The following is a 7326-nucleotide window of genomic DNA, read 5'->3' as shown; positions in this document are numbered from 1 at the left end:
TCCCAGACAGTCAGTAGTGCCACTTCTCCTTGTTACATGGTCACTGGGAGCATGGAAACGTATGTCACTGATACCTGAGGTGACAGGTATAGAACAGCTCAGCTTCTCTTGCAAATGTCAGATCAGCCATGGCTTGGTTCATGGAGGAGGAAACCCTCTAAGAACCTGACCTGAAAGCTAAAAGGACAGTAATATTAAAAAAAAACCCAAACAAAAACCCAAGCCTATTTTTCTCTTGAAGTCACTGTAAATTGCAGACAGCTCTGAAGGAGGAAGAAACTGTTTCGCCTTCAAATACAGATCTCCTGGAATGATCTATGGCAGTCTGTAGGAAAAAGAATTAATGAAAAAACATCCTGCAAAACTTTATCATTGAATATCTATGCTGTCTCCATCCTCTGATCACTAACAAAAAAAAGAAATGAGCCCTAACCAGTAAAAGACACAAGACATATGGTTCTCCTGGGGAGAGAAATATGGGATCGATTGTACCTGACATTTGTTATGCATGGCTGAAAGATGTTCAGGTATCTTGGTGAGGTTTCTGGGGTACATCTTCAGAGACATGTGAGAGTATATTCTACATATTTTAATTCTCAGGAGATACAATGTCTTTTAAGTTTCTTACCAAGAATATTTGACTAAAATCTTAAAAAGTCTTTAAAAATCTGTCTTAAAGCATTCATATCTATGTTGGTCATAAACTAAGTGGGATGAGGGTCATCACTAGATTGGATTTGGCCATTTTAGGGTCTTTATTGCTGGTGGGTTTTGTTTGTTTGCTTGATGGTTTGTTTGTTTTCTGGTGGTTTTACTTCAGTCATAGAATCAGACTGATTGAGGGCCATGTTCAGACTCTGTCCCCAGCAGAGCACTTGTGAGTCTGCAGAGAATACAGGACCATGTTGACATCTTCTATAATAATTACTTCACTATCTTTAAAAATATTATTAACGAAAAAATCATGCTTTTACACAAATGTTCATGTGTATTCACTACACAGGAGCAATGCTGTGGCACATCAAGACCTGTGCTGGTGGATCTCAAGGAATAATAAATGAATATCGAGTCCTTTACTTCTAAAATTATGTCTGGTCCAGATCAGTAATAGAATCCTAAACAAAATGAATAAGATCTTCAGTACATAAACCAGAATATTATCTCCTTTATTGGTAGAAGTGATGTGTAAGTTATGACATACGTTAAATTTCCTGCCCTCCTCCCCACCCACAGCCCTATAATGAGATTCCTCCAAGCTAAACTCACATATTGAAATTCTCCTTACTACTCTCCAATACTATGGAGCAGAGCTTGCGGCCACTCTCCAGAGATGTTTTCCTTGAACATCTTACAAGGGTAAGTTCATTCAAGTGTGATTTTATAAATGAAGACAAAATTTTTGTGGTCAGGGAGAGCAACAGTCCAAAGCACATCCTCTTTCATGTGGAGAGTACATCTGTTCATGGGAAATATTAGTACTTTTCCTATCATAATGGTACCTTTAGCGTTTGCTTCTGATGCAGAAAAAGAGCTCAATCAAGGTCTTTAGGCACCTAGTCTCCTGGAATAATTTAGAGTTAGGCACTTAAATCATTTAAATGGTCAGAGCCCAAATTGATGTTTTTATGTCTTTGTTTGCAACTCAGATGTGTTCCCCATTTATACACAATCTCTCAGTATAAAATTCAGTCTGTGAATGTTCAGGGTCATACTTCGGCCCTAATGAAGTCAGTAGCAGCTGATAAAGAATAATTTTAATGCATGATGGTGAAAGATACATCAGTGAACAGCAAGTCATATCAGACCATCTAATCATCAGCCTCACCGCTTGCTACATAAATTGAAACAGCTGCAAGTAGAAAGATTTTTTACAATTGATCATAAGATTTCCAAATATATTAATTATTTTTAGAAAGTGAGTACAGTGACAGTAGGTGTGGAGTCCTCAGTACAGGGGAGACATGGAGCTGCTGGAGCACGTCCAGAAGAGGGCCACAAAAAGATTCCAGGGATAGAACACCTCCCCTACAAGGACAGGCTGAGAGAGCTGGGGCTGTGCAGCCTGGAGAGGAAAAGGCTCCCGGGAGAGCTGAGAGTGGCCTTTCTGTGTCTAAATGGGGGAAATAAGAAAGAAGGGAACAGACTCTTTAGCAGAGCCTGTTGTAATGGGACAAAGGGAAATGATTTCAAACTAAAAGAGGAAATTTAGACTGGACATAAGGAAAAAAGCATTGGTTTTTTTTTTGTTTTTTTTTTTTTTTTTTTTTACCATAAGGCTGGTGAGGCAACGGAATAGATTGCTCAGAGAGGTAGTGGATGTCCTGTCCCTGGAGACATTCAAGGTCAGGCTGGACAGGGCTCTGAGCAACCTGATGGAGATGTAGGTGTCCCTGTTCATTCAGGGGAGTTCGACTAGATGACCTCTAAAGGTTCCTTCCAACTCATATGAATCTAGGATTCTATAATACTAATCACAAGATTTGGGACCTCATATTTGTGCGAAGAATTTACCTCGGTCCAATTCTTGTCCCAGCAGACCCCACAAGGAAAGGGTCTAACATCTCTGGATCTGGCTTGTCAGATTTAGCCCCTTCTGCTGAACACACACTCAAAGATTTGACATTTTGAAAAGGCACTGTTTAAAGCTGTCTGCAGAAAGAAATTAAACATGCAACACTGATAATGAGAATAACCTTGTAGAGAGTGTGTTTTTTGGTGACCAGAATGATTAGAATAATTTACTATTGTATGAAGTGAAGCAGCTGGTTAACTTAAAATATTCCTCTCTTCCGCATGAAGAGAAGGATGACCGCAGGAAACAGTTCTAGAAAGTCATTCTTATTCCCCTGTGGCTTGTTTTGCTAAATCGGTTGCAGCAAAAGAGCTGCTCCAAATGGTGCATTTTTCCTGTTTTGGTTTATTTTGTACTTGTTCAGTAAAACAGATTCCAGAAAAGACAGCGTTGTATAATTTTTAATCAGATTTGTTAAAAATAGCTTGGCTGTGGTGAGCGGGATGACCAGAGGAAGCGTTTTGTTTCCTGTGATCATTCCTCCTCTTTCAGAAGCGAGCAGAAGTGAAAACATTAACTTTACTTAAAATTCATTGCAAACAGCCAGTGAGGAGCAGGGCTACCACAACTCTCGTAAATTACACACAACCCTGACCCTGCTGGAGGATGAGCCAGTAGCTTGCTGAAGGGCTTTCAGGGTTTGGTGCCACCACCCTGACCACAGTGGCACACAAAATACACAGTGTGGAGATGTCTGGGGGATGCAGGGACCTAGCTGCTTGCTCAGTGACCAGCTCCGTCCATCTGGCCCAAATTTCTGCAGGGGCCAATCTGGGGAGGAAGGCCTCAGCTGCACTGGTTCCTGTCTGCCTCAGAGGGGAACAGTGTTGGCCTTCATGTGGTCATGGCACCCCCTCTTCCCAGGTGAAAATGAAGGTCTAGGGTGGCTGTTGTGGGATCTCAGCTAACATTGGCTGTGTGAACAGCAAAACACCTATTTTTTTTTTTTTCAGCAATGCCATAAAAAAGAAAAACAAAGGAAGGTGCTGTGGAGAACTGTGGTGGAATAATCAGAGGAGTAAGCCACACTGGGGCTGAAGGCAGCCGTTTCAGCGCAATTCATCTCCGTGAACTGGGAAGCTTCCTCCTATACCCAGAACTTATCATTTTTGTCTTAAAGGACTTCTCTGCAGGTCAGATTTGCCAGATAGCTTGGAGAGCTGCTTCGTGCTTATTCTGCTTTAATAATAACAACAGCAGCAAAACTTTACAAGATGTTCTTTCCTCTGTGTCTGGCAGGATCAGCAGTTCAGCCAAGGTCTGGCTGTCCAGAGATGGAGCAGGGGAAGGCACGTGGAAGGAGCAGCCCAGGGACAGCATGGTGGCCGTAACAAGGCTTGCTCTAAGCAGGAGGTTAATTGGGGCCTGGCTGAGGATACTGGGAGAGAAACCTGCCTCTTGGCCGGGGGGTTGCGTCAGCAGTTTGCCTGGTGCCAGCCAGTCTTTCTCACTGAAAGCACTAAATTAACTGGAAAATTGTGAATTGATTGAAATATTGAGAATAGATACAGAGGCCACCACATCAGAGAAATCACTCTCAAGGAACAGATTCTGGACAAAACCCAGGATATAAACATCCTTGGAAAAGTCAAAGGAAGGTCTGACATTCATGTTTTCATCTAGGGGAAGGGGAGAATACCATCCGGTGCCCAGATTGCAGAACAGTTTTATTTTTTTCCTTTTGGAGGAACTTTCTCTGAAGAATCTCTGGGAAAAGCACAGTCTGAGTAACAGAGACACCAACATCTTCTCCTCCAAGTCCACTTCTATACGTCTCATTAAGACTGAAGAACTGAAATAGAAAATCTTTGGAAATAGCTTGGAAAACATTTTTCTACCATGGAGCAGTCTGCTTTGCGCATTTATGTTTAAGCTAAAAAGAAGAGCGGATGTCATTTGAGCTGACTGAAACAAGATAATAACTCGGTCGTACTTCTTTCTGAACCATTTTAGCACATCACCAAAAGGACGAGTGTGTCACAAGATTGGTATAAAAACAGGAACCATTAACAGGTCTTGGCGAGAGGAGGTTGGGAGGATATGATGACAGGAGATTTTATAATGAAATGAGATTTTTTTTTCTCCTTGTCTGTGCTAACCAAGAAACTTCTAAACATTGCATAGGCATCAGAATATAAACACATAATCTCCGTGCTGTAGGTACTGCTAAAACTCTGCAAACTGCCTCTGCTTATCTTTACTCACATGAGAAGCTCTCACTGAAGATACAAACCATGGGATTTGCTTACAGCAAAGGAGGAAGTGTTTGGGGCTATGTAAGTCAAGTCAAGTAGGCAAAAGTGAGTTCACTGGACTGGGGCCTGTGGACTTGTACTTCTGAACAAGTCAGGTCACATTTGCCTTTTGGCTGGTGAGGAAAGAGAATCAGGCCCTCGCTCTTCCTACTCACATGTTGGGTTTTCACCTTTTCGTGTTCCCTCTCCAGGGCAAGCATCTGCTAAATTTAGAATACCTTTTTTAGAATTTCTTTCATGAATACACACACAAAAATAATTACATTGTAAAAAAGCACAGAAAAATGCAGGCTTTTGAAATGCCATTTGTGAAGCGTTCCAACTATGTGCAACTGGCTCAGTTACTACAGCTCACAATTGCCATCTGAACATCTATTTTTCCAAGCATTTAAGAAAAGTGATGTGTACATTTTTCATGTGTAATTAGGCAGCGTAATGTGATCTCTTGCTGCAGTCAAGCTGCCATGTGCTGTAGCCTCACTGAATAGCTTCCAGATTTCAACCCAATCTCTTCTGTCTAGACTCTACGTTGCTATTTTTTTTTCTCTGAGCTTAAAGCAGACTCCAATATAAAATGCCAAAAACAGAAGGTTTTGTCCCTCTTTCTCATAAAGATGTGGGACAGATCTCAGAGGCCCAGACGAGAGCTGGGTCCCAGACTTTCATAAGACACGTGTCGTCTGAAGCTGACATTAAAGATTGTGCAGGCATTTCAACAGGTCATGCACACGCAGGGAAAAAAAATGCCAAAAAATATGGTTTTCATTAAGAAACAGAGTATTTTTAGAGAGGTGTGGTTCAGTGCAGATGAAAAGGAAAGAAAGAAAAATGAAAGCAGCACAAGAGATCCCAAACTGCAACATTATTTATATTGCTGTTGAAATGCAGTGTGTTCTCTTTATGAAGCTGCTTTTGGGAGTGAAATAATATAGATCCTGCCAGAACCAGGTGCATATCATGTAGATTGTTTATAATTCAAGTTAAAGGATAGCAGATTTATACCAGAAAGAACTCTCCAAGGAGACTTTGGAGTTTAAGTGTACTGTCTTAATCTATACATTACCTCCTCAACAAAACAGTTGTCTTTAACGAAAAAAAAAAAACAAAAACAGTTTCCATTAATGTATAAATAGTTCCAGGCAATTTTATCTAGTGTGATATAGCTTTAGAACACTTTTTGTGTTCCCAGTTTTTTATGTGACTTTAAGTTGTTTTATTTCTGTGTGAAGAAAATGAAAAAGATCAGAGAGGAAGCGTTTCCACCGAAAGATGTTTTTGTGCAATCTGAGCAAGAGACTTAAGTTTTCTCAGACTCGCATTTCTGATGCCTTGTCCTAGGATGGTGCTGCAGTTTGCATGTTCTTCAATGGTTACTTCTACCCAAAGCAGAAAAAGCTGTTGTTCTAGTGAAGAAACAAAGTTGTGAACACTTCCCATCACTTTTTTCTTTTAATTTTTAATTTCACATTCTTTTTTAAAAAAGCTTATTTTCTCATCCTGTAGCGATTCACTCCCAATTTTCTGCTTGCTCTCAAGAAAATGACTATTGTTCCATTGAAAAAGTGCCCTTCCGCTTGCTTTTTGTACAGATGGCAGATTGGCTGGAAAAAACAGGAGCATTTTCACTCATTTCTGGAGGAAAGAGTGCAATGCCTGCTAAAAATTCCCATGCTTCTGGAGAACCAACTGTTCTTTTCATTAAAAAAATATAATCTACCTACTTCAGAGAACTTTTCAATACTTTTGCCCATTTATTCATCATGGTAAAATGTGAAATGCTTGAAATGTTTGAAATGATTGTACAAATGCTTTCTGATCCATGCAAAGGGAAACTAAAGCCAAAATCTACCTGTTCTAAATGAGGCTCCCTGTGAAATTGCAAATAAAGAGAGTAGTGTCTATTAATTCAATGATTGTGAAACTTTTTAAATTACATTTGAAGTCAAGTGAAATAGATGTGAGTTTTTTTCTTATATGTCTGATATCCAAAATACTCACCGGAACTGGTTTTCTGTTTCAAAGAGCTTTGTAGAAACAAAGCTCAGTAATACTACCACGTTTGGCAAAAGAGGAAAAAATGAATCTTGACATGGAAGGGCCCTCCTTTACAGATGCAGAGGGGCCAGTAGGTACTACCCGACCTCCATGGCATGGCTGTGCAGTGAAAGGGAGAGAAGTTCAAAGCCAGGTGCTTTGGCAGGGTCCCAGAATGATGTGCATTTACAGTGTAGATGCCACAGACAGCTATATGCTGCTGCTGAATGTGAATACCAGATTCCCTGTGAACAACCTTCTCTCAGTTTTTTCCTTTTAATTTCAATGCTGTACCTATGTGAGGTTTGCCATGGTTCATAAACTAAAGCCTCCTTTCACTAAAACAGGGATTTTCTGAGCTGTAAATCAAGTCAGAATTTTGACACATGGACTGAGGTGAGTCTCTGCAAGCTTTACACTGGCAACAGGTTTTTTTTTACAGAGGATCTGTCCTAGGCTATATCA

The 7326-nt window shown here is 40.4% G+C and overlaps 1 long non-coding RNA gene across 1 annotated transcript; it reads left to right on the top strand.

Annotated features, from left to right (window-relative positions):
* On the top strand, nt 568-6684 carry LOC110402970. The gene is made up of 3 exons (XR_002441427.1): nt 568-1356; nt 3526-3705; nt 3812-6684. It is a non-coding gene; the product is annotated as an uncharacterized LOC110402970 (long non-coding RNA).

The sequence above is a fragment of the Numida meleagris genome, chromosome 1 (genome assembly GCF_002078875.1).
Source record: "Numida meleagris isolate 19003 breed g44 Domestic line chromosome 1, NumMel1.0, whole genome shotgun sequence".
In the NCBI taxonomy this organism is placed as follows: Eukaryota; Metazoa; Chordata; class Aves; order Galliformes; family Numididae; genus Numida; species Numida meleagris.
The sequence above is the reverse complement of the archived record's forward strand: the minus strand, read 5'-3'. Positions and strand labels throughout refer to the sequence as shown.